Raw genomic sequence first — 23,472 nt, 5'->3', positions numbered from 1 at the left:
CAGCCTGGGCATAAATAAAACCAGTAAAGGCTGCTGTGCCAGAACTCCCTTCACTGCAAATGGTCCTGGAGATAACAAAAGACCTGGCAGTTCATCTTGCACGGCTCCTTGTAACCAGCAGGATTTTCCCCACTGAATATTCACCAAGGTTGCTTTACCTAGTGCGCCTCTGAAAATCTCCAGGGATGGTGCCTTAGCAGGCACTCTCAGAACACATTTTTCCATACTTGAAATATTCCTAATGCAGGGAAAGAAAGAAAGAAACAAACAAACAAAACATAAAACAAAATCCCAAACCTCTGATACATAGCACAAGGAAACATCTCTGAGTAAGTTTAAACACAAAGAGCCATCTGTAGGCCAGAAAGGAGTAAAAGTATTCAGCCCATTCCATTTTTTTTTTGCCCTTTTAATAGTCCTTTAATGCATTTTTCGTGCACAGTTTTGAGCTTATTGCGCTTTTCATGAACATCTCCTCCCAACTTCTACCATGACACACTCCAGAAATTTGTGGACCATGATGTGTCTTCTCTGTCTCTTCTCCCCAACCTATGAAAGCTGCCTTTCACACGCCAGGTTCCCAAAACGGCTATCAACTTTGCTGTTTTCTTTTAACGATCACTCAAGAAAAATATCATAATGGGAGGACAGAAGGACTGTGGTTGTCCATACGGCACAAGCACCAGTCATTTGCTGAGTGAGGTATCGCCCTCACATTGAGCTCCTCATGGCAAACTCCATGCATGTGTCGCACATGTTGTAGCATAACACCCCTGCCAAGTCTATTTATTGCACATCTTTGACCACTTTACCTTCCTCCATCCCACATGGCCATCTGTTCCGGGGCTACCTCCCCCTGTCTGATCTCCTGAGTACCAATGGAGGGCTGCCAGGGACATGGTTCCTTCTTTTCATGCCAGATTTGGAATTTAAGTTGCAAATTTACCCTAGCAAGAGTGCCAAGGGGAGACAGAGTCAATGCCAAGCCAGGTCCAGCTTTCCTGTTGGGCACATTTTCAATTCTGTCACAGTTGCTGAAAGAGGAATGGGCTCCCATTAGAAAAAGGCCACATCCAGGCCTGCAAGAGAAATCAGCAGTTGTGCCCAGCCCAGGAATAACATGAGTTGAAGATTTTAAAATCATAGTATCCATAGGCTCAGAGGAAATTATACTTCTGTGACTTGCATGACCTCCTCAACACCCTGTACATTTGTCCCCATGGAAAATAATGCCCCGGAGTCCAGTGAGTGAAGGGCATTTTGAAAGTCCCAATAAAATGTGCTAAAACTACCTAGACCACTGCTGCAATTGTTTTTCCACAGGACTCACTTATAATATATACACGTGCATGTTAGCAAGAGCTTTATACAACACCTTACCAATACACTTGGACAATATGTGCATGTGTTCAAGCAGGTATTGCCAAAGCCAAGTAGGGATTTACACACTATGGGTTTCCCTATAAAACAAGGAAAATACACCAGGTGTTTTTTACTATAAATATGTTTTTTACTTCAGGTTCCCTTACTCGAAGGTAACCTGCGCTCCACCAGCACTACAGCCGAGCGTGAGACATGGATGCCTTGGCTGTCACCTCCTGCTCTCTGTGCATTGGGGTAACAGCCTGGACTACAGGACCATTTCCCTGCAATTTATGCTTGTCAGCGTGGGCAGTATCACACAAAGCCTCTTGCCACCGCAGAATACCAATGCACGGGGGACTCGCAGGTGCAGACAGAGCACATGGCATTAACTCCGAGACAACCCCGTGCCGCATCCGGAGAGGTCACACGTGGGCTGATTCTCCTTCCAGCTGGGGCTGCTCGCACCTCACACCCAGGCTGCTTTGAGGTTTTATGGGGAGCTTCAAAGTGAGTCGCTCCATGCACAAAGATTTACTTTGCCTCTCGGCTAAGCTGCAAGTGTAGAGTGAGTGCTGATCACAACTGTCTGCGCTCAGCCTTGCACACCACAGAGGCACCAAGGTCTGTGCTACCAGGCAGACGTAGTGCCCAGCACAAGAGATAACAAAGTAATTTCTATGAGCCCAAGAGACTGTCATTCCTGGGCAAAGAGATCTTCCATGCATTCCCTCTCTTCTTCTGTTAACACATTGCCTTCAATGAGACAGCGATTTCCCCAAGATTTATTTGCTATTCGAAATGTGCTTGAGAAATACTTGTTTGCCAGAGAGTTATTCCTGAAGAAATTCTTGATCTGCCACTCACTTACAAAGCCATGGCTATGGTTGCTGGAGAGCTGAAATTCTAGGGGATTTGTTTAGTTTTTCTTGGGTCTGCAAGTCACCTGGTATTGTCCCTGCCACCCAAAAAGATAGACGCTACTGTTAGAATCAGGTTTGCTCAGACATTCTCCAGTATTTGTTTTAATTTGGGTGTTTCCATAAACATTCCTCTAAGTTAAAATCAAACTCAAACTATTCCTGGAAAGAAGGTGGATGTGAACACAGCCAAAACTAAATCATTATTTTTTTTATTTGCAGCAAAACTGTAATGTCATTCACTGTGCTCTGGACACAGGGTTGGATCCAGCTGCAGAATGCATGCCCACAGTATTTAAACAGCTAAAACTCCATGAAAGTTGTAAGAATTTCCTTGTCTGGGCAAAGCCAGCAAGCTTATACTCTAATTTCGCCACCCAGGTGGTTTTTCACTTGGACGGGTGATAATTGTATCCCAAGGCTACTGAAAATAACCAATTTATAATTAAAAAGCTGCTGTTCTTAATGCACATAGAAAAGTCTACCACTCACTTTAAAGGTTTACAAGCACTCAAACCCCATTTTCTTGCTATTGGCTAGCATTTTATTTCTTTGACAGTTGGCACCACGCCAAGGCTCAGCTTTTAGGATGCAAAGAGCAATTGCTGGTTCCCTTGAACTTCATGGGTGATGCGGCTGAGCATCTCTGAAAAAGAGTTCCTTTTGTGAGAAACAAACAACCAAACAACCAAACTCCCCTTAATTCCAATGATTTCTTTTGTCTTACTGCATCCATCCATCTTCCACTCTCCAACGCAGGGTGGGCGCTGTGGGAGGGAAAGTGCCCCTTCTCCCAGCATCTTGATCAAAAGCGTTTTTCCCTTCAGGTCCTTTGCAGCCTCCGTGCGTGCGTCTTAGCCCATTTGTGAGCCGGCCTCGCAGCGCGTTTGAAGCCGAGCGCGAGGACTTGCTCTTGGTATGTGATCAGTGTCTCGTCCCATTTATTACACCGTTCATTAAAGTGCTGTAAGATACAGTTTTAATTAGGGTTGTGCTGAACCAGCAGCTGAGTTCTTGACATTGAGATGAGATTAAATTTCAAAAGGAAGGCAGAGGCCCGCGGCCCTTCTCCCGCAGTGCTCCTGCTGGCTAACGTAGCCCTGCTTGGCTCGCAGGAGGAACCAACCCTTGGGTTGGTTCATGCCTGCAGACCGGCTCCGATGGCCTGCAGGCAGCTGGGAGCAGCCCAGCGTGCCCCTCTGCCCTCCCCGCACTTGGGCATGCGCGTGCTCTTTGCCTTGATCTATATAGAATGCATAGGCGGGATGTAAGCAAGGAGAGCTTCCACGGAGGGCTGGTGGGGCAGCCACCAGGCTGCACGGCGGTGTGGATGGGTTGGTGGCTTGGTGTGCAGCCAGACAGTATGTGCAGATAGCAGCTACACACGGCCTATGTGAATGGTAACCTTGGCGTGCCCTTCCTGCATTATCCTTACAGCAATCTGCTCATAGGAAGGCTTTCCCTGGCACAAGTGTGTACCCTGCAATGCCAGGCAAACAGCCTGGGTTTGTCAGCTCCATGTCCTGCAACAAGCTCCTAAAGACTCTGATCCTGGGCATTTTGGTATGAACTGAGCTTTAATTCTATTACAGATGGTCGAGTAATATTTTGTCGTAGCAAAACGGAGCTGAATTGGGTTACTAATGACTGAATCCCTGAGGATGCTAGGTGGGTGCCTGAACAGCATGAAGAGCCCGTCACCCTGGACAAGCTAAACCCACCAGGTCCTGTCCTTGCGTGCACTCTTTCTCTCTATAGAAACGCTGTAGCAAAATGTCACTTACTATTTTTTATGCAGTCCTTAGCCTAGTTATGTTTGTTATTCTTTGAGAGGAACCACAGAGCTCCCCTTGTTTTGGCATGATCGGGGTTTGAGGGACACAGCTTTAGTGAGCTTCTCTGAATAGGCAACACGGGTTCCCAAAGAGACGCAGAGATCAATTAAATCCCCAACAAAAGCCCTGTCAGTGGCAAAGCTTATACAAAAAAACGTGCCAAATCTCATCACCTTTCACAGCCCGCCCCCCCTCCAAATAGCAGCCACAAGCTGGCAAACCATACAAGAAGCTGTGCAGGAAGAAAAACGCCGTTCAGGTGGTGGTGCAGATGGTGTCAGTGGCGAGGGAGACGTGCAAGGGCCGAGCGGAGCCCGGGGCGCCGCGAGCCGTGAAGGACGAGCGCCGCGAAGGACGAGGCTCGCGCGGCCGCCTCCGTGGGCACGGCCAGCGCCAGGTGCCTGGTGCTGTGGGGGGCACCGCACAGCCCCCCAGGGAGGCTCGGTGCAAAACCTCGCCTTAAAAAGCGGTGGTTTTTGTCTCCTCACCTGTCACTGCAGCTCGTTCTCGTCGGCTTCCTCTCCCCTGAGGGTTCGCTCTTGGTTATCAGCATCTTTGTCCTTCCTGAGCTGCAAAATCGACTGCAGGTGAGGGTTGGCAGGCGTGCTCCCATCTGCTCTCAGGAGCCAGGCAGGACACCAGCCTGGATTTGGAAGCATCGCAAATATTCCCTCCTTTCTCTCCTCTCCCTCGAAATACAGCGTTCCCGCATTAACATCCAAACTGCAGAATGGAGTCTCCTCTGCATGGGCCTGTGAGGACGAACACGCAGAAGGAGTCTCACATCAGCTGGACTTACAGTCTTCTCCTTCCAAGCAGAAACATGATTAAATATGAAGAGTCAACATGGTGCTATCATTAGGGTGGAGGAGAAGACCTGTCACTTCACTGAGGCTGGTTTTCATAGGGGAGGTGACTATGACTATGTTTTGTCTCCTTCAGTGTAGCAGAGCCTGTTGTGGTTGGCTCCATAATGCCAGGACTGGATCAATAACTTGTGACCGAGCTCATGGCTAATGTGCTGCTGAGGATCTCCCTGCACAGGCTTTGTGGAGGGACTTGCTCTGATGAAACACAGGAGGCTGCTGAGTAATGCCACAGTTCAAGTTTTTCAGCCTTCCTACTCTCACACCGCTTCCCAGAAAGTTCTAATAATTTTTTTTCTTTCCGGAGGTTTTGGTCCAGACTGATGTAATGTCAAGACCCAATAAATCTAATCACTTCATCCACTTCAGTTGCATAGACTCCCTGGTTTCACAGTGGATTAAAAAAGTCAGACTTAACACAACGAAGTCTACTCTTGTAGTAGGCACCATCAAAGTTATTCAGCTTGTACTAGAAGTGAATCTGGTGTGTGATATTTCTCATACATCCCTCCCATTACACCTTTCAGTACCTCCTTAGCAAAGTGTTGCCTTCTGCGGGTACCAAGGGCAAGTTTTGTTTGAAAACACACATTGGTCTCACTTGCAAAACTGAGAGGGGAAAGGGAGCCCTTGGAGGCAGCTCTTGTCTAACTCACCTGTCACATACGGTGGCAACAGCGGATAGAAAGGGAAAAAGTGGCCCCTCACCTGCAGAAAAAGGCAATGATGGGAAAAACAAAATCAGCAACATGTCCCAAATCAAGAGCTATCCCTTTGGCATGTTATTTTGGGCCAGATATCTAGTGAGAACTTCAAATATCCCCAGGGAACCTGCAGTACTGGCTTCCCTGGGGGTTCCCACTGCACTGCTCTCACAGGTAGGCACCACATTGTGCGCTGGCACACAGGCTGTGGCACACACAAGACATTCTGGTACTAGCAAAATACCAGTAATGTTTTGGTACAGCAGCTAAGAATTAGCTCATTGCCTTTTTTTTTCCCCTGATTTTTATACATGTTTCTAAAATGACAGTTTATGAATAACTTTCTCATGGAGGAAAAAGAAATACTGATATAATACATCCTCTGTTTCTGTACTCTGTGTTTTTGCAGAGTCAAACCTTTCAGTGCTCAGCAGGTTTCCTGTATCTTCTACTGGAGCATCACAAGTCTTGCAAATACCAACTGGGTGTCTCTAGGGACAAGCCAAAGATCTCCTGGTTTGGGGGCAAATGCAGCTCCCCAGAGCGATGCAGCAGATTATTATTTTTTAACTTGAGGGAGGGACTTCTGGTTTACTCTTGTAGAATGGAATGAAATAAAAAACGTCAAGTCATTCTATGCCAAGTTAGGAAAAAAAATTGACATTCATTTTGACCCAAATGTTAGGCTTAGGTAAGAGGATTTTTTTATATTCTACCTTTGCTTTTACTGGTGAAAAAAAATCCTGTCACCTGTGAAAGTCTCCAATTATCTCTCCTGTTCAATGAAAATTGTATCTTTATCATCTGCTGTAATGAAAAAGGCCTGCACTCTTTTTAAATTTGTAACCAGGAGGCAATTCCATAGAAGCTCCTACTTTCTGCATATATATAGATTATCTATACGAACAGTTGCTTGAAATAAGAAAAAACAAGAAGTATTAAGATTAAAAAAAAAGTGCAATGGTTTATTAAAAAAGACAAATAAAGCACAAAGCTAGTTTTACTAAAATGTCAATGGAATGGTAGTTTAGCTGCAGACTCCTGAGCTGCTCTGCCATCCCTGTGCAGGCAGCGGCAGGCGCCAACAGTACCGCAGAGACAAGAAAATACAGAAATCTTGAAATTCACTTGTTGGGTTGCTTGAAAATATTTAAAAGGGTAAAAAAAGGAAGTATTCACTTGGCTCGTGAATTCTTGTAGCGGATTCTCAGCTAGTTTCCAACCTGCTCCTCTTGCAGTCCCCTCCATGGCTTGCTCGCTCCCGTGTCTCTGCAGAGTTTGGTTAACTCATTTCGTAGTCACTCATGACTGAGCAATGATATGGAGAAATGCAGTATGTAATGGAAACTGTGACCTGTCAACTTAAGTCTGTTGGTGCCAAGGAGGCGTCTAATTATAGCCCAACATGTAAATACTTCTGGAAGATGATTGTACTTATTTGGACTAGTGCAATATTAATTAAATGCTTTGATCATTTCTGAGATAGACTTAGGGAAGGAGAGGGAGAGGTTGTCAAGGGAATTAACCTTTTTGCTGCTAAGAATAAGGTTGCCTTTTCTGGAAACTTTGGCAGAAGGCTAACTGCAAGTTTTAATTCCTCTCTCCCCTCTCCTCCTGCCTTAGGCATGTGACCATGATGCCTCACATCATCATCCTCCTTCCCTTGGTCTCTGTCTCCATGCTGGTACCCAGGGTCACAGCTCACCTGCCTCCCTGAGCCCAACAGGGAGGGATGGAGGAGGCCTCCTGACCTTGCTGCTGCAGCCTCCTCCAACTACACGGCCCCACTTATAAAACGATAACATTACTTTATAAAATCTAAAATATATAAATATATAAATATATAAAATATAGGAGGAGAAATAAAATGGCCTCAATCCCAGCTGACACAGCAGCCAGGGCATGAAGAGGGCCCATGTTCACAGCATCGCATAGTGGTGGTGGGAACAGACGTCCGGGCTGCAGCTGGAAGAGTGGGTGGGGGACTGGGAAGTTAATGCACAAAATCATAAACTAGAGTGGCTTGAACTCTCTCTCTAAGAGCTTCCCAGCAACTTCTGTGGGTTCAGAAACAGCAGGACAAGATGTTACTGTCTGACTGGCTGGTCCCAAGGAGGAAACACGTAGAGGTGATGTCTCAAGCCAGAGCCAAAGACTAGCACGGGAGGCAGAGCGAAACCGAGGAAGTGCATTGGCTTTTTCAGCTCGTGCCAGACACAAAGCTGAGCTCGGGCTCAGGTGCCGGCTCTCTCGGGCTGATGAGCGAGTCGCAGGGCTCCTGGGTTTGCAAGGAGCCTGGGGCTGCCCTTCAAGCAAGGCCAAGCCAGGCTGGGGCAGGCATCGGGCAAGGTCCCGCTGGGCAGCGCAGACACCCAGCCGGGAGCCGGCTTCCAACAAGCGTCAGGCTGCATTGCACTGGCCCTGTCCTTACTGCTGCAACAAAACTGCCAGGGCAGGTGGGCTCTCGAGTGCAGCAACGTCTCCAAGCAGCTCTGGGGCCAGCTTGCTTCAGGAAGATGAGCACAAAGCCCTGCATTTCAAGGGAGCCAAAGCCTCGCACTGAACAACGCCTCTGCCCTGGTGCGTGGGAGCCTGGGGACAGTCACCTGCTTCCATGGACTCAGTAACAACGGAGCATCCTGCTCCTGCGCCACACTTGTACCCTTCAGGAGCCTCAGCTCCTCTCTCCCCCGATGGCCTGGAAGGACAATTGGTTTTGCACACACTGCAAAAGAGGTGGCACAGAGGAGAGGGGAGCCCTGCGCCTTGCCGGGATTTGGATCCCGGTGCCGTACCCGCTGGATTACACAGCTACGAGGAGGCAGCAGGAGCCAGGGCCAGCTCTCCCATGGGCACCAGCACAGCCCAGGACACCCGAGCTCAGAGCCCTGCTGCCTTCCCACCGCGCTCCATAGCGCTGCAGAGCTCAGAGTATGAGCTGAAGCAGAGACGTACGAGACGGTTGCGGGTTCGAACTGGTGTGCTGTGCTCTCGATGGCTCTCCACGGGTGCACAGCACAGTCTGGGAGCCGTGCGGGAAGGACGAGTGCTATTTCTGCCCCAGCAGTGCAGAAACATCATGAGAGCGGTGAGGAGCAATCCAAGTATCAGAACAGCTCAGAGAAAAGGAGAGTGAGGAGCCTGGCTTGCTGCAGCCATGGGACACATATGTCCATCCCTTCCTTCTGCAGCCCATGGGATTATCTAAGGGCTGGACCACCAGCTCCACAAGAGCAGTGCCCCTGCAAGAGCGATGCTGTCCTGGCCAGCTGTTCCTTGTGGGGCAGTGCCAAGGCCAGCGGGTTCTCCTGCAGTGCCGGGAGCCTCCGAGGGCTGCAGGCTGTGGGGATACTGCAGACTCACCCCAGCAGGAGCAGCCCCACAGCTGGGGACAAGGCTGGGAGACCACAGAGTCTCTCCCAGGCTGTGCTGGCTTCACAGGTGCCCACAGACAAAAGCACAAACACTCTGCAGTATTTCCCCAAATTGCAAGCCCCGTTCCTGCAGTTTCTGTCTTTGCCAGGCGAATACAGCATTCATGAGCCTCCCTCAAATGCTCTGCTGACGTGTGGGGATGTTTCATGTCCTGTACACAAGGGATGGCAGCACACAGCACAGGAAGGCAGGGTTGGCCAGAGACAAAAGCCCGGGCTCAGCAGGATGTGAAGAAAAACCGAAATGGCCAGACACTAGCTCAGAGATGCTCGGCTAATCCTGCAGGTCTGAAATGCTGAGGTGGAAGGGAAGGCAGCCTTTTTCCGCATGCTTCTTTTCAAGGAACAGTAACCTCAGTTTATCTGATGGACTTGAAGCTGAAGGGTGTGATGTGGCTTCTACCAGCGTTTGGAGGGGTTATGGCTCTGCAGAGAGGCAAATGAAGCTGGGGCTGATCAAAGCTGCCATTTCTCATGATAACTTGCCGCCTCAGAGGCATTGGCTGCCCTTCATTCCCACTGCCTCATTGCTAATCACAGCCGGCAGCTTCCCGAGCCCTCTCCTAAAGATCGGCCACATGGATTTTTTTTTCTTTTTTTCTTTCCAATTGCGTTTCCACAGACGATAAGAAAGTTGCAGCATAAATTAAGCCAAGAAGCCTGGAGAGGCCAGCTCCAAAATAATGCTGATGGATTCCTGAGTGAGAGGGGAAGAAAGCGCAGAGCTAAGTGCCCTGCCTGGCTGCGGGCTTCTCCCTCGCCAGGCTGGTACCAATTAGCCGGAGCGGCACGGAGAGGGCGGCCAGGAAAGCACCTTTGTGCACACATGCTAATTTGCTCGCAGATTGTGGAGCGCAATTAATAAGCAGTCCCCCTCCTTGCTCTCCATTCCCCGCATTCCTGGAAACAAAGAGCTGATGCTCAAACCTCCAGCGCACAAAGCTCGGGAAGGGCACGCGCGCGGCCGGAGTGAGCGGGATTTGGGGGGGGATTTGTACCCGTCACCTGGCTCTTGCGCTCAGGATCACAAATCTAAGTCCTTGTTCTGCCATTTGAAACTTTGCGCTGCCAGGATAAAACGAGTAGAGAGGGCAATAGACTTTTAAAGCCAGGAGAAAGCTGTGCGTAGGGCTTACATTTAAAGCCAGGAGAAACAAGCCTCCAGAGCCTTACACAGAGTCCTCAAGTCAGTGCAGAGTGGGAGGAGGGCAAGGAAAAAAAATCCATCTTCCTAATAAAATGCTGGATTTAGCTGTGATGGATGGATGGAGAGGCAGGTTCCTATTTTTCTGCTCCCTCCCTGCTCTTTCCCCTTTGTTATCTTAAATATTGGGGTTTTCTTAAAGGACAAGAGAAAGCAGAAATTAAATGCTCACTCTCAAAATGAAGCTGACATGAGCCTCTGGCTTTGAGGATGGATTAGTTTTGAAGGCATACGATGCACAAAATGAGGCCGGCGAGGGTTGGCAAGGAAATTCCCAGTAGGGACAGGTTCCTTTAAAAGACAGATTAAACAGGGAGGAAATGCACAGCATATGAATATGAATTGATGCTGGGCCTAGCCTGGCCTCGCTTCATTTGATAAAGCACAGTTCCTTATTGAATGTCAATTATTTACATTATTTAAATACGTATCATCAGATGAGCATGTCAGCATGGCAGCAGCTGCGCAGGTCCACGCACAGCCACCCGCGTGATGTCTGAGCATGCGGACTGCACCACCAGGAAAGGATGGATGCACACGGGAGCCCTCGGGCAGGTCGCGAGTGCCAGGACACAAGCAACAAGCCCCCCTCGGCCCTTCCATCCAGGCTGGGTCTCCTCGGGATGATCTGGGTTCAGGTGGTGTGAGAGCATCAGCAGCCGGCGGGAGCCTCGCGCCTCGCCGGTGAGCGCTAATCCCCGCTCCCTGGCACTGCCTGGCTGCCAGACAGTTATTGTTCTTCCTTTCATCTACACCAGCTCACAGCAAAGGAAACGCAGGAGAGCTACAGCTAAATTGGATAAAATCCCTGCGCCCAGCGATTCGCCAAAGTTAGTGCTATTAGTGAAGATGTTAGCTGCCGATATCACGCTGTTCTAGCCTCTACAATCATATAAAAACCTACTCTGAATTCTCCTGAAACAAAATTGTTTTTCTTATGTGAGTCCCATTCTCACTTGGAGTTTCTGTCCTTGGTTTTTCTCCAGGTATAAGCAGCTTTACGTACGATACTGACCTTACAGCAAGTGCTGCATCTGAATTCCGTTATTTGCTCCTGGCTCATTAGGAGTCAGACTAAATCTGTTTTTATGAACACCTTGTCCTGGCTGTCATCAAAATATGGGCCCAGATTTTGACTTATGCGTTCTCTGGATACGGATAAAGCAAAGTCGAACTTTGCAGGAGCTGGTACAACCAGCTGGTACAACCTGCAACAAGGAGGACAGGCAGCAACGTGCTCTGGAAGCCTCTCTCAGAAGTCCTGCTGTCAAACACAGATCAGCTCTGGAAACACTGATGGTGAGGGCACCAGCCAACTATGGATGTTTCTGCAGCTAGGAGCACTTGTGAAGGCACAAGAGAAAACTGGTTCCAACTCAGCTTGACACTGTGTCTTTCCTTTGCTCTCCTCTCTGAGAAGGTCCAGAACAAGAGATATTACCTGGTTTAGCTCTAGAGAACAGTTCCTAAAAGCACAGGTAGGCCTAAGAGATAATTTCTGGATGTATTACCCTTCCATTAACAACTCTTCATTGGGGAAAGAAATCTCTGATCCGACTCCTTCCCTCTTTGGGGAGGTGAATAGGTCTGATAGGTCTGATTTTTGGCAGGTGTAAAACAGCAGAGCAGAGTCAATGGCAGTGCTCCAACATAAACCAGCTGAGAACCTTAATGGAAGAACTGACCAAGGCAATTACATATCCTCTCCCCGGCTCTTGGCCTGGTGCTGCCCCCCAGAATATTTCCAAAAGCCATTTTTATCTTTCAATGATAATATGAAGGATGATGTTCCAGGAATAGCAGAAGAAATACAGCTTTGTGTTACCTACAGGGATTCTCCAGTGTCTTTAAAGCGCCAAGTGCAAATTTCCATTCACCTGGGCCATTCATAGGCTCTCTCTTACTTTCATTCCCTGGTGTTTAACATGCTGCAGCATCAAGCTGTGTCCTATCCTTCAGAAGGTACCAACAACATGTTCCTCACTCATTTTCTGCATGCTCATCTGCATGTTTTCATTTTTTTTTTTATATATATATATATATATATATATATATATCAGGTCGTTAGTAGGGTGTGAGCTTATACGTACAAATTTTTAATTTTAAAATTTATATTTTAAATTTTTAAATATATATATATATATGTATATATAAAATCACACCCTACTAATGACCTGGTTTTATCCTACTTGGCTGAAATGACTCAGGAGTGTAGGAAGCTGGAGTCAGGTGAAGCATGGCTGCACTAGTGTTCTCTCCTTCAGAAGCTGGGCTGAAAACAAACAGAAGACAAAACAGAAGTTGTTGACATCGCAGCCATAAGACAGGCAGATGGCCATAAACACCCCTCATCATCACATTTTCTTGGAGAGATGGGGACCGTTCACTTCATCCTGCCCTGCCAGAGCAACCTTAAAACAATGGGGGAAGGCAGGTCCCGGGACTGCTTGAACTCCACTTTCAAAGCACTACTGTAGAGTGCTTATATCTGATGCAAATCACATATACACACTCACACATATACACATCTCACATATAGTCGCCCTCTCCCTGCAGTCAGCTCATCTTCCCTCGCTGTCCCTATCATGAAGCCCATTTTCCAGGCTCTTAGTCTTCCTCCTGCTCTCCTGTCCACATCCCTCACTCCCATCCCGGCCCTCGGTTTCTCTTCCCACCAAGAACCGGGTGTCCCTGAGGCCTGTCTCCATTTCTTTGTTCCTCCAGCCACCCACCGCTCCCACCAGTGCCGAGAGGAAGATTGTGAGAAGAAGGATGTTTAACTGGCTAAACCAGAAAGGAGGAGGGAGACTCCCAGCCACAGTCATCACCCACCCAAGCCACCCAGCCACCTGCCACCACCCAAACAAACTGGCAGGAAAATTGGTTGCCAGAGGAACTCGCTGGAAGCTGAAGCTGGGCTGATCCGGAGCCCAAGATCCAGATCACAGGTGGCATCTGGGAACAGAAGCTAGCCATGTATGAAGCCACAGTCCCCTCCACGGCAGCGCAGCGCAGCCCGGCAGGCCACCACGCTCCCCTGAGGGCACCACAGCCAACGGGGTCTGTGCCAGCCTGAGGAAAGAGGTGCAAACAGGAGGCAGGAGGAGCTGGCAGAGGAAGGAAGTTGTGCCAAGGCAGTGACAGACAGAGCTGAAGAACAGATAGGAGGCTGGACTACAAAAAAAACACCCTAATTCCAACCACAGGCAAGATATAGAGTCCTGGCAGAACTTACTGGGTGACATTTTTCTGATAAATAACAGCAGCACCAGCATTTACGCTTTATAGTCTATGCAGATTACTGGCAGATCAGATATGGAGCCAATAAACATCTCTAAATCTCCATCTCTGTTAACATACAAGTCTCTGTGCCTGTGTTCAGAACCTGCCCACAGCCGCTACATGACCATGTGCTGTGTAGACATCTGCTCGTGGTCGCTATCCTTGGCTCAGGGATGTCAGCTCTCATTCCTAGACAATTGCCTGACCCCGCCTGGCTGGTGCAGGGAAAAGGACTGGGAAAGGTCACAAGCATGGAGAGATATCTGCCGAGCATGGCCAACATCTGAAGCATATGGACCCCTCCAGGGCCATCCTGCGGGAAATCCCAGCTGCCCAGGACGGCAACTGGGCAGCCATGTGCTCAGGGCTCCAATTGCTCCCCTGGATGGCACAGCTGGCACGATTGCAGGTGGTGACACAAGAAGGTGGCCTTGGGTGGGGGGGCGCTTCCACGCAGAGGATGACCCTCCTCACTTGGCCCTGCATACCTCGCTGTGGGGATCAGCTGTGCTGCAGCCCCAGGAACTCGTACCAGGGTGGCCTGGCACCTCCATGAGGAGTGAGCCATGAGGTGGCCAACATCAAGGGAAGCTGGTCTAAGACAGGAAGAACCGGCCCCTTCTTGTTCCTCCCTGCCTAAGCTCCCCAGGGCCATGAGCAGAAATTCTCTGCCAAAGAACGAAATTCAGCATCTACCTTTCTCCTCACCAGTCTGAACTTCCCTCAGCTCAGAGCAGCTTGATCTCCTCTGTGGTCTTTTTTTCCTTCCATCTCGTTTTTAAAAGCCCTCATTAGTCTCCCACTGCTCAGGGAGGCTGCTGGCCGTGCTGGCAGGGCCTCAGAGTACTTTCTTGATGCACTCCAGGGGCGGGAGAATAAGATACTCAACGAGACTGGACTGTGCACATGTTGGGAAGGGGATTTGCTGGGCAGACCTTCCTCCATTCTGGCCAGGTATCCTCTGGGACCTGGCACTGCTGGGGCTGGCTCCCAAAGCCATGCCAGATGCAGCCCAGCAGCTCAGCCCACACTTCAGACTATCAAAAGCATTAGGAATTAAACAAACTGTCACAAAGAAGCCCAGCATTTAAGCAAATAATTCTCTCGGAATAACAGGCAGGCTTTTCCACATGAAGCAAAGCTGACACCTGACTCTTCGCCTGGCTTCTCCCAGGAGAATGCTTTAATGAGGCCCACAGCTGTAATCTCACACAGAGAACATTAACAATGCTAATTACCTAAAGTTTAGTCCATGAATACTCAACCGACCATACCTTGGAGATGAATTGTTGTTTTGGCCCAAACGAAGCACCAGTGCCTTGCAAAGCGAGGCAGGGCTTGCGCAAGCGCCAGCCACGGGCATTAAGCCCACAAACCTGGCGAGGGACCCGCCACGGCAGAGCTGTTGAGTGCAAGAGGTGCCTGGACAGAAGGCTTGCCCGAAACTGCAGAGAGAAATTGTCTTGCAGTGGCCGAATGCAAGAGGTGCTGAGAGGTCCCTCAGCACGATGGCAGAAGATGCGTGTGGTGTGCATGCTGGGCTGGAAGGGGTGGCTGCTGGAGACATCTCCTGCCCGGCAGCTGGCGTGCCGGAGCCGCGGTGGTGCCGGGAGGGACTGTGCGTGCCGGGCAGCGCTCCAGGGCCTTTGCTTCGCACCACATGCGCAGCCCTGCTGCAGCTCGAGGTCACTGCCGAGGTGCCCCGCGGGCTGGGATTGCTGCGCGGAGCCCACCGGCTTTGCTGCCTCCGCCAGGCTGGCTTGCCCCGGCATCCACCGTCTGCAATGCGGAAAATAAAGTACCTGGCTGTGGGACTTAGCACTCACCTCTGCCTTCATCTCCTTGCCACAAATGCTGCGGGGCCCCGCGCCGTGAGGGCCGTGGTGCAGCAGGAGCGTGTCGGGGCTGCCCAGGTGGCCCTCAAAGGGAGATGTGCATTTCAAGCAGGCTGTGTTAACTAGCTCTAATTGAGCACAAAAACATCACATTGCCAGCAATAGCCCATTAGCAAAACTATGTGCTGAGGGGGCCTTTTAATTATTTTTTTTTTGTTCCCAGAGGACTGCAGAATGCTCCTCGGAAGCATGGAGCGGGAATGCCAATTAGGTGGCCTCCAGCCCCTGTAGACAAGGTCCAGTCACATCACCTTGCGTCACACACTGAACCCTGCCCTCCATCTTCTCCCCAAGTCTGCGCTTTGCTGCCGTGAAATATTTATTAAAGGGAGCTGCCGTCGCCACAGCCAACGCGCGGCCTCCTGTCTCCCCGCCAAGGTTGGGCAGCCGGGGAGGTGGTTTTGCTCTCGGGAGCTTCTCGTCAGGACTGACAGCCCTTCCTGCCTGCCTGTCAGCTCCAGGCAGGCTGCCCCGGGAAGGAGGCTCCTGCTCTTCCTGCAGATCCCCCTTTTCCCCGGGAAGAAAGCGGTCATTTAAAAAACATAATTAAAACAGAGACCACAAGGCAGTGAGTTAGCGTGGGATCAAAACAGCCATTTGCACCAGGCCCTTTTGGGAGCGCATGATAAAAAAAAAAAAAAAAAAAAAAAAAAAAACGTTCAATCAATTTGTACTGTTGCAAAAGGCTTCCTTGAATCTCGGGCATCAACGTCCCTGCTCCCTGCAACACTCCTGTGCTCAGGGAAGAGCTATTAGATCCTCAGAAGGGTGGGAGCGTTGCCGCTTGCTTTGGTGGTGCTGGGCTTGCACCTCCCATCATAGCCGTGGCTGTTGGATTTGCCCTTGATCTTTCATGCAGTTTGGGGCCAGAGGAAAACCCAAACCTTCCCCACACGCTGCTGGATAATGTTTTAGCAATGCTGCAAAACTAAGCAAGCAGGCAGAGCGTAGCTTAACCAAGGAGGAGTCTAGTTAAAGCATCAAAGGGATTTTCCCCCTATAGAGGTGGCCCATGTGATGTTCTTGTTTGCCTTTCCCAGCTCTCCCACATGCTTCTGGATGAGTTTTGAGGTGGTGACCGTGTGTGAGGTGACAGCGCAGGGGAGAGCAGGGGCTGGGGAGGAGGCCAGCACTGCAGTGTCTACCCAGCACAGCACAGATGCAACATAAATTTATGCAGAGGCCTAATAACACTTTCTGCTTCCTCCTCTCTTTATCTCCTCCTAATAATTTCTAACATTTTACTTGCCTTTTTGACACCTGCTCAGCCTTGACCTGTCATTTCCTCAGAATTAGCAACAATGATGTCGAGCTCATTTTCCTGCGCAGTGATAGCTAATTTAGAGCCCCTTAATATGCATGTATAATTAGGATTCTTTTTCTTCCCCTAGAAGCATTACTTTCCATTTATTGACAGTAGATTTCATCTGTCCTTTTACTACCCAGTCACTTACTATCACGAGAAACTTCTGCAGCTCTTCACAGTCAACTTGTGTTTTGACTACCCAGAACAATTTTTCAATCTCAGTAAACTTTTCACCTCACTTTTCGTCCTCTTTCCTAAAGCATTTGTAAATAGGTTTGAAAGCATATGTCCAACTTAGAGTCACGATGGCTAGAGGAACAAGTTCCCCAGTTCTCTGGCACTGAGGCAATATACTGCCACACTCATAGGAAACCAGGTAACTTGCTCGTGTGGCTAATTGCTCTCGCATGGAGAACCTGAATATGGGCAGCAGGAAAGCTAGTGATGCTTTAGTGTCCTTCCTCTGCTCAACTTTAGTTACTCTCTCAGGATTATGAAAACCTGGGGAGGCCGAGCAGCTATTGGAGAGACAACAACTGCTAGAAACCCAGACTTCTGCTTTCTACTTTGAGCAGTGCATGCCACGCAGAGCTACAAAACAGTGCTTGGAATAATTTAAAGCAAAATCCGTTACATTCCTTCAAAATTACCCATGCTTGGTTTAATAGACGCTGGGCTAATTGCGTGCTGTCTGAGCGCTTTTGTTCCTCTCTGGAGTGGCTGTGGTCTGTGCCACGGAGGTGAAGGCTGCTCTGCTGTATGGCAAATTTGACATTGAAGGGCTCTTTGTAGCAGCAAGACTGCCATTCTCTGCCATTGTCCCCTTGATTTAACAGCGCCAGCAAAGGAGACAGTTCTAAGGGTTGCTTTCACATTATGGGCATCTGGCTACTGAGAAGTGGGCTGAGATCACCAAATCCCAAGCTGCTTTAGAGATATCTGCTTAGGCAACCTGATTCCACAGTGATGTGATCCAGAGAAGTGTTTGGATATGCACATTCCACACACGGGCCCCTGAAAGGAAAACCATTTCTGGGAAGGTGGCAAGGACCACCACTTGTCCGCATCTCTGTACATGCGGTTTTCTAATGCCATTCTTCCATTACCCAAATCCAGAAACTTCCAGTACTACTGAAATAATTCTTGAGGGTGGAAGCTTTCCCTCCACTTTTTCATTGATAGATTCCCAAGGGCGGTCCAAAGGGTATTTTGTGATTAAAAATGAAGGAACTTTAACACAGAGCTAGATTCAGTCATTAGATTTAGTCATTCAGTCACTCACCACCTCTGCCATAGCATCTCATGTCAGCAGGAATCATCACATAGCAGTGGCCCAGCATTCCCACAAACATTTGGATTTGTCCAGGCTAAGCTTCATTCCCAAGGAAAGCTTGAGTTGCTTTTCTTGGAGGAGAGTAGGTTACTGACATCTTCTGTTTGCTGAATAAACTTCAAAATCCAGAGTCCTGCGAGAGACTTCAGCCATATATTTTTGTTAGTACCAAAGCAAACTCCCAGAGAGAGCTCTTGCATCAATTTCCACACAGATGTTTAGACAGACAATAAAGGATACAGGAACCTTTTCCCTTGTGTTTTTAATTGAAGTGCTTTAATATATAAAAAAAGTACATACAAGTTCTAAACTCCTGTTTTCTGTAATCATTAACACTTTTTTTTTTTTCTCCTAAGTTGCAACAGAATATCAGCTACGTATGTAGTCAACACTGCTAACAAACTACAGTACAAGTTACTAATAACAGTACAAGATGCCTGGAATACATTCTTGCAAATGTGTATGAATACCAAAGAAATCCTGCAAAGGTGAGAGGTTTCAGCACGCGTGCTCCTCTCCTTTCAGACCCTGGTAGGATTTCACTCACGGTTTTCCTAACCACCGAAACGCAGAAGGCCTGATCCTCGGCTGGTGCAAACTGTGGTATCTCCATTAGCTTCCATGGAGCAGTGTCAGTTTTCATGAGCAGACAATGTGATTTACTCTGTGTTTAGATACCTTCAGTCTGGAGAGAAACATAATGCACATTTCCATTCTTGACAAACTGATGGGCCCTGTTGGTCCATGCTGGCTTCTAGCTTCAAACAACATAATTTTTTTCTGAGGGTTTCAAAACCAAGCTGGTTCTTCTAGAAGAAATCAGATCAGGACTAAGAAATAGTTGGAAGCACCCTGGATTTTCACACAGCTCAATTTATAGCCTAATTTTGAATTGTAAGAGCCCACCGTACAAGGTCTCCTCCCCGACAAAAGGCTGTCAAAGATATCAAGCACTTAAGAAAACTGGGTGTGAGATAAAAGGAGTAAAGGGCGTCCACACAAGTCATATCAAAACAAATCTCTACATACACACATTGTAACGATACAGTCACTTCAGAGTTCAAAAAGAAAGGCTCACACTTTACAGAGGAAGGTGGAGAAAAATAACACAAGAGTTGTCCATACAACTATGCACTGGTTCCCAAACATGTAGTCTTAGTCCGTGGCCACCAGAAGAAAATGAACAAGCAGCATAGTGTAAACTCCAATTAGGGCTCACGTCAGGTAGCAACAGGCAACTTGGAGGTATTGTACACAGCTGAAAAGGAAAGGAATCGGAAAGTACTGACAGACATTTTTCCCCTGTTCATGTATGTTTACGTGACTGGATACACCATGACAAGGACAGAAATCCGAAGCATTGAGTCCCCAGGCTCAGTGACATCTCTCTACAGCCCTGCAAGCTCATCTGCATGGCAACCTCTGGATCAGTTATGGAAGGGTTTTTATTTCTCTGAAGTGAGAGAGAGATCTGGGGTATTTTGCCTGAATCTTTATTTTTTTTCAGGCTCACAGTCATTCTGTGTGGCATTCTGCACCCACCTTGAGACTTACAGAACTGGTTTCATCTGAGGCTGCAGGATTTTTCTCCTGGTGCAACATCTCTTTATCTCTGTTGTCCTGAAGACTAAAATTTCAATGGCACTGTCCGTTTCCAGCAGCCTGGAACAAGTCCCACCTATTCGCTGGCTGATATTAGGTTATTTGGGTGGGAAGTTATTGCAGTTGGCAAACTCATATTAAGGCTGGGCTTTTCAAACCATCAGCACATTATGAAATGTCCAAATACCAATGGCTCCATTTTGGAATAAAACTGCAACATTCAAGTTCTCTTCTGCTGCAAAGAGGACAAAAATCTCCTTAGGGGTTGCAGAGTTTGGCATATTGTAGAAAACATGACGGTTGTTAAGAGTAAGGAACTTTCGGCTGTATTGTCTTTTCAGTTCCTGATTTTCTATTGATAATACATTTTAGGGATTCCTAGTCTTCTTCAGCCATCTTATCTTGACATAACAGTTAATGCATTTTAGAAGTCACTGCAATGGAGTCACTTAACACACACCGCTATCATGGAGAGGTGGGTTTATCTACAATAAGGAAATGGGGAAGGTTCAAACCCACATTTCACAGTTTATATGAGAATTAGATCCCTGCTGAATGAGACAGAGATAACCTGAAGCAACCCCAGTATTCAGAAGGTGCCTGTAAGTGAACAAGTAGAAATCTCCAAACCTAATGGCAAGAACAAACATTTATAAACTACTCCCAGCTTCATAGCTACCTCAGTTGCTCAGAGATCTCTCCCAGCTCAATTCATTTTTGTCTTGCAGGACATGCAGAAGAAAGAGGTGCTTTTCCCTTGTAATTACGTGGAATGGATGCGCTTTCCATTTATTGCCTAGAAGGTATCCATTCCGGCTGTTCCTCCCCACCCCTCTGTCTTCATAACAAAAGCCCTTTTGGTTCAACGACTACCTGGTAACACAAGACTATTTAATTACAAACAAACCTCAAGGTCAAGATGCTAGAAGACTGGAAACAGATACTCTGCTACTTATAAAACAGTGGATTGTACATTTAGTGCCTCTCTGAAACCTCTCTCCACAAAGCAAAGCATCACAAGGACAAGGACAAGATTGCCATCAATCCTGAGCTGGCACAGCCAGTTCTAGAAATGCAGATGTAGATAAGGCCTCCACTGTCTTTTTAGCTCCCTGGCCCAGAGCATTCCCTGGCCCCTGCAGAAGGCAGTCCCTGCTAAATAACCATGTGAGATGGGAACTTCTACTCTTGGCCCCATGAAGGGGATTATCACATTATCTCATATTAGCACATCTCACAATGATCACATAGGAACCACCAGGAATGTTTTTCAGTCACTTTCTACATTTTTTTTTAAACTAAATGCAAAAAGAAATCAAAAGACACTGTGTTCCATAACCAACCTTACCAGGCTAAAAAAGTCTTCCTCAGAAATCAAATCCGAAACCTATCATGCTTTGGGATTCCATCTTTATGTTGCATTAATTTTTAGCCTGTGGTGGTCACGTGTTACTGACCTTGCACTGAAAGAGATTTTTCATAAGAAACAAACCTTCCTAGCACTTTCTTCATCCTCAGTATTGAGAATTGCCACAAGTCAGCAAGTCTCTGAAGACCAGCAGAGACTCTCATGAACACGTGTCTAATAAACAACATCTTCAGATCCCTCTGGCCCTTATGAAACCCTTCAGATTTTTGCAGAGGGCTTCCAGGGACAAAACTTGACAAGACAAGCCACAGTCATGGGTGATAGTGGGCCCTAAAAGAGCCTGTAGCTCTGATGACAGGAAGAGTTGGGAAGGGCCAGGAACGGCCCAGCTGGACTTCAGGGCTCAAAACTTGCTTAGAATACCATCCCACTTTCAAACGTGAGTAGGTTTGATCGTAAAAGCAATGAGGTACCAAATAAAAACCACCACGATACTTCTTCTCAGAGCTGTTTTAAAGATAAACCAGCGTCAGATAAAGGAGTAAGCCTTTTAAGACAGAATACAGTTCTTGAATGCTTTGTTCTGTAATTGACATTTTTTTTAAGAGGAAACGGAAAGTAACTGAAAAGTCTTTATAGTCTATTTTTAAATGAGAGTATGTTTTTCATTTAACTCCCAGTAACACGATAATTTGAGCATAACCGAGGAAACCATGTAATCCCTGATGGTTTCTGTTCCGTGTGCTCTTGTCAAGCCACTAGACTCCGTTGCATTTAAAAAAGACGTACATTATTCTGTAGCAATTGTCCATGACACTGAGGCTTGCACCATAAATATTGCAATACCTCATCCACTTTCAATGTGACACAGTCATGTTTTATTGCAGTAGCATCTCATAATAGATGAAGGTGCTGCAGGGTCCTGTCTGGTCAATTGCTATAGGACCTTGGAGTGCACTTCCATAAGGAGAGAAGATCTCCCAGGGGAAGAAGGGTATGGTGAGCACTAGAAGGCAGAAGAACTGGTTAAAGAACATGCAAACCTGGGCAAGTCCTTCCTGTGCAGCTCTTCTTCCCAGCCCCTCTGCAAAAAAGGGGCATTTCCTTCCTTGCAGAGTGCAGTGGACGCAAGGTAACGGAGCACAGCTCTGCTAAGCACAGCCTAGCGCCTCTAAATCAAGAAGCCAGTGGGTTTTTTGCCAACGTGACAGATTGAAAAATGCTCCTGGTACTTCCATGAGTGGGTTACTAAGCAACACTTTGGCTTCCAAGGAGTAGCCGTGCTGGATGCAAGCTCCGGCGCCGCCGGCTTGACCACTTCCCCAGCTGCAGCCCCGGGGATGGGAGGACGAGCGTGCTGAAAAAGCCGCACGGTTGCTGGGGCTGAAAACAGCTTGGCTCTAGATGAGCTGCAAGCAGGGATTAAAAATAACCCAGAGGTGGCCGTGGCCCCATGTAGGGGTGGCTACAAAGCCAACAGCAGCAGGAAGCACAGTAACACTTAGAAAAATGATGCTTAGAAGATTCAAACACCTTTGGGCAAACCTATGGCATGCCCCAGCCATTAAAACTTATACTTCATCCTGTCTCAAAACAAAACCGAAGAGGACTGATTCTAGGGACAGATGCTAAAAATGATAGGGGTTGAAAACATTTTCCCTTTGAGGAGATAGGCAGATCAAAAACACCAGCACAGTTTAGAACGGGCTAGGAGAAGGGAGGTTAGAGTTGGCAAAATAGTCTGATTCAGAAGAGAAAGATCATGTACTTCTGTTCCTCCTGTTTCCTAATATAACAATATTATTACTGTTATTTGCAAAAAATGAAAAGCAATTTACTGCAAGCTGATCAACCAAGCCCAACTCCTCGGAGTTCAGGAGGAATATTACCTAGTGGCCAACTATCCCGCAGTTCCCTTCTGCTGAGGTTTCTCGCTTTGCCTTGCAGCCTATGACAGGGGTATTGCCAGAGTTAGACTGAACTAGAGCTGAGAGTAAACAAGGCAGATCTGTCAGGGATAAAAACATCTCTCTTCTTATGTTATATGCAATTCATTATTAAGAAACAGATTTTTTTTGAGTAAAGACTAAAGTTAAGATTGTTTAGCTCCCAGTCTCCAAGACACCAGGCCAGCCTCTTGGCCCCATTAAAGTCAATGGAGGAATGGTGATTTAGAGAAGCTGAGGATCTTGCCTGGCTTTTACTCTTTCAGGTGGGCACAAACCATCTCCTAAATATGACTGCAGTTATGTTGTAAGGGGTAACATTTCGCTTTTTAGAAGAGAATGCCTATGCACCTTTGGCAAGCGAAGCAATGTTTTCTATGTGCCCCTTCTCTTTCAAGGTGATTAACTCTCATA

General features: G+C 47.7%; 1 protein-coding gene across 2 annotated transcripts in view; it reads right to left on the bottom strand.

Annotated features, from left to right (window-relative positions):
* Nucleotides 1-18,428: 18,428 nt before the first annotated feature.
* Nucleotides 18,429-23,472, bottom strand: part of DPF3 (double PHD fingers 3) — a 161,875-nt gene continuing 156,831 nt past the window's right edge. The window contains exon 11 of one of the 2 annotated variants that reach the window (XM_026038603.1): nucleotides 18,429-18,950. The gene's annotated coding sequence lies outside the window, so the exon portion shown is untranslated. Of the gene's footprint in view, nucleotides 19,400-23,472 lie in introns of both variants that reach the window. The other variant, XM_026038608.1, reaches the window with a different exon arrangement.

Source organism: Nothoprocta perdicaria, unplaced genomic scaffold, assembly GCF_003342845.1.
Source record: "Nothoprocta perdicaria isolate Ctin4 unplaced genomic scaffold, notPer1 scaffold_213, whole genome shotgun sequence".
NCBI lineage: Eukaryota > Metazoa > Chordata > Aves > Tinamiformes > Tinamidae > Nothoprocta > Nothoprocta perdicaria.
The sequence above is the reverse complement of the archived record's forward strand: the minus strand, read 5'-3'. Positions and strand labels throughout refer to the sequence as shown.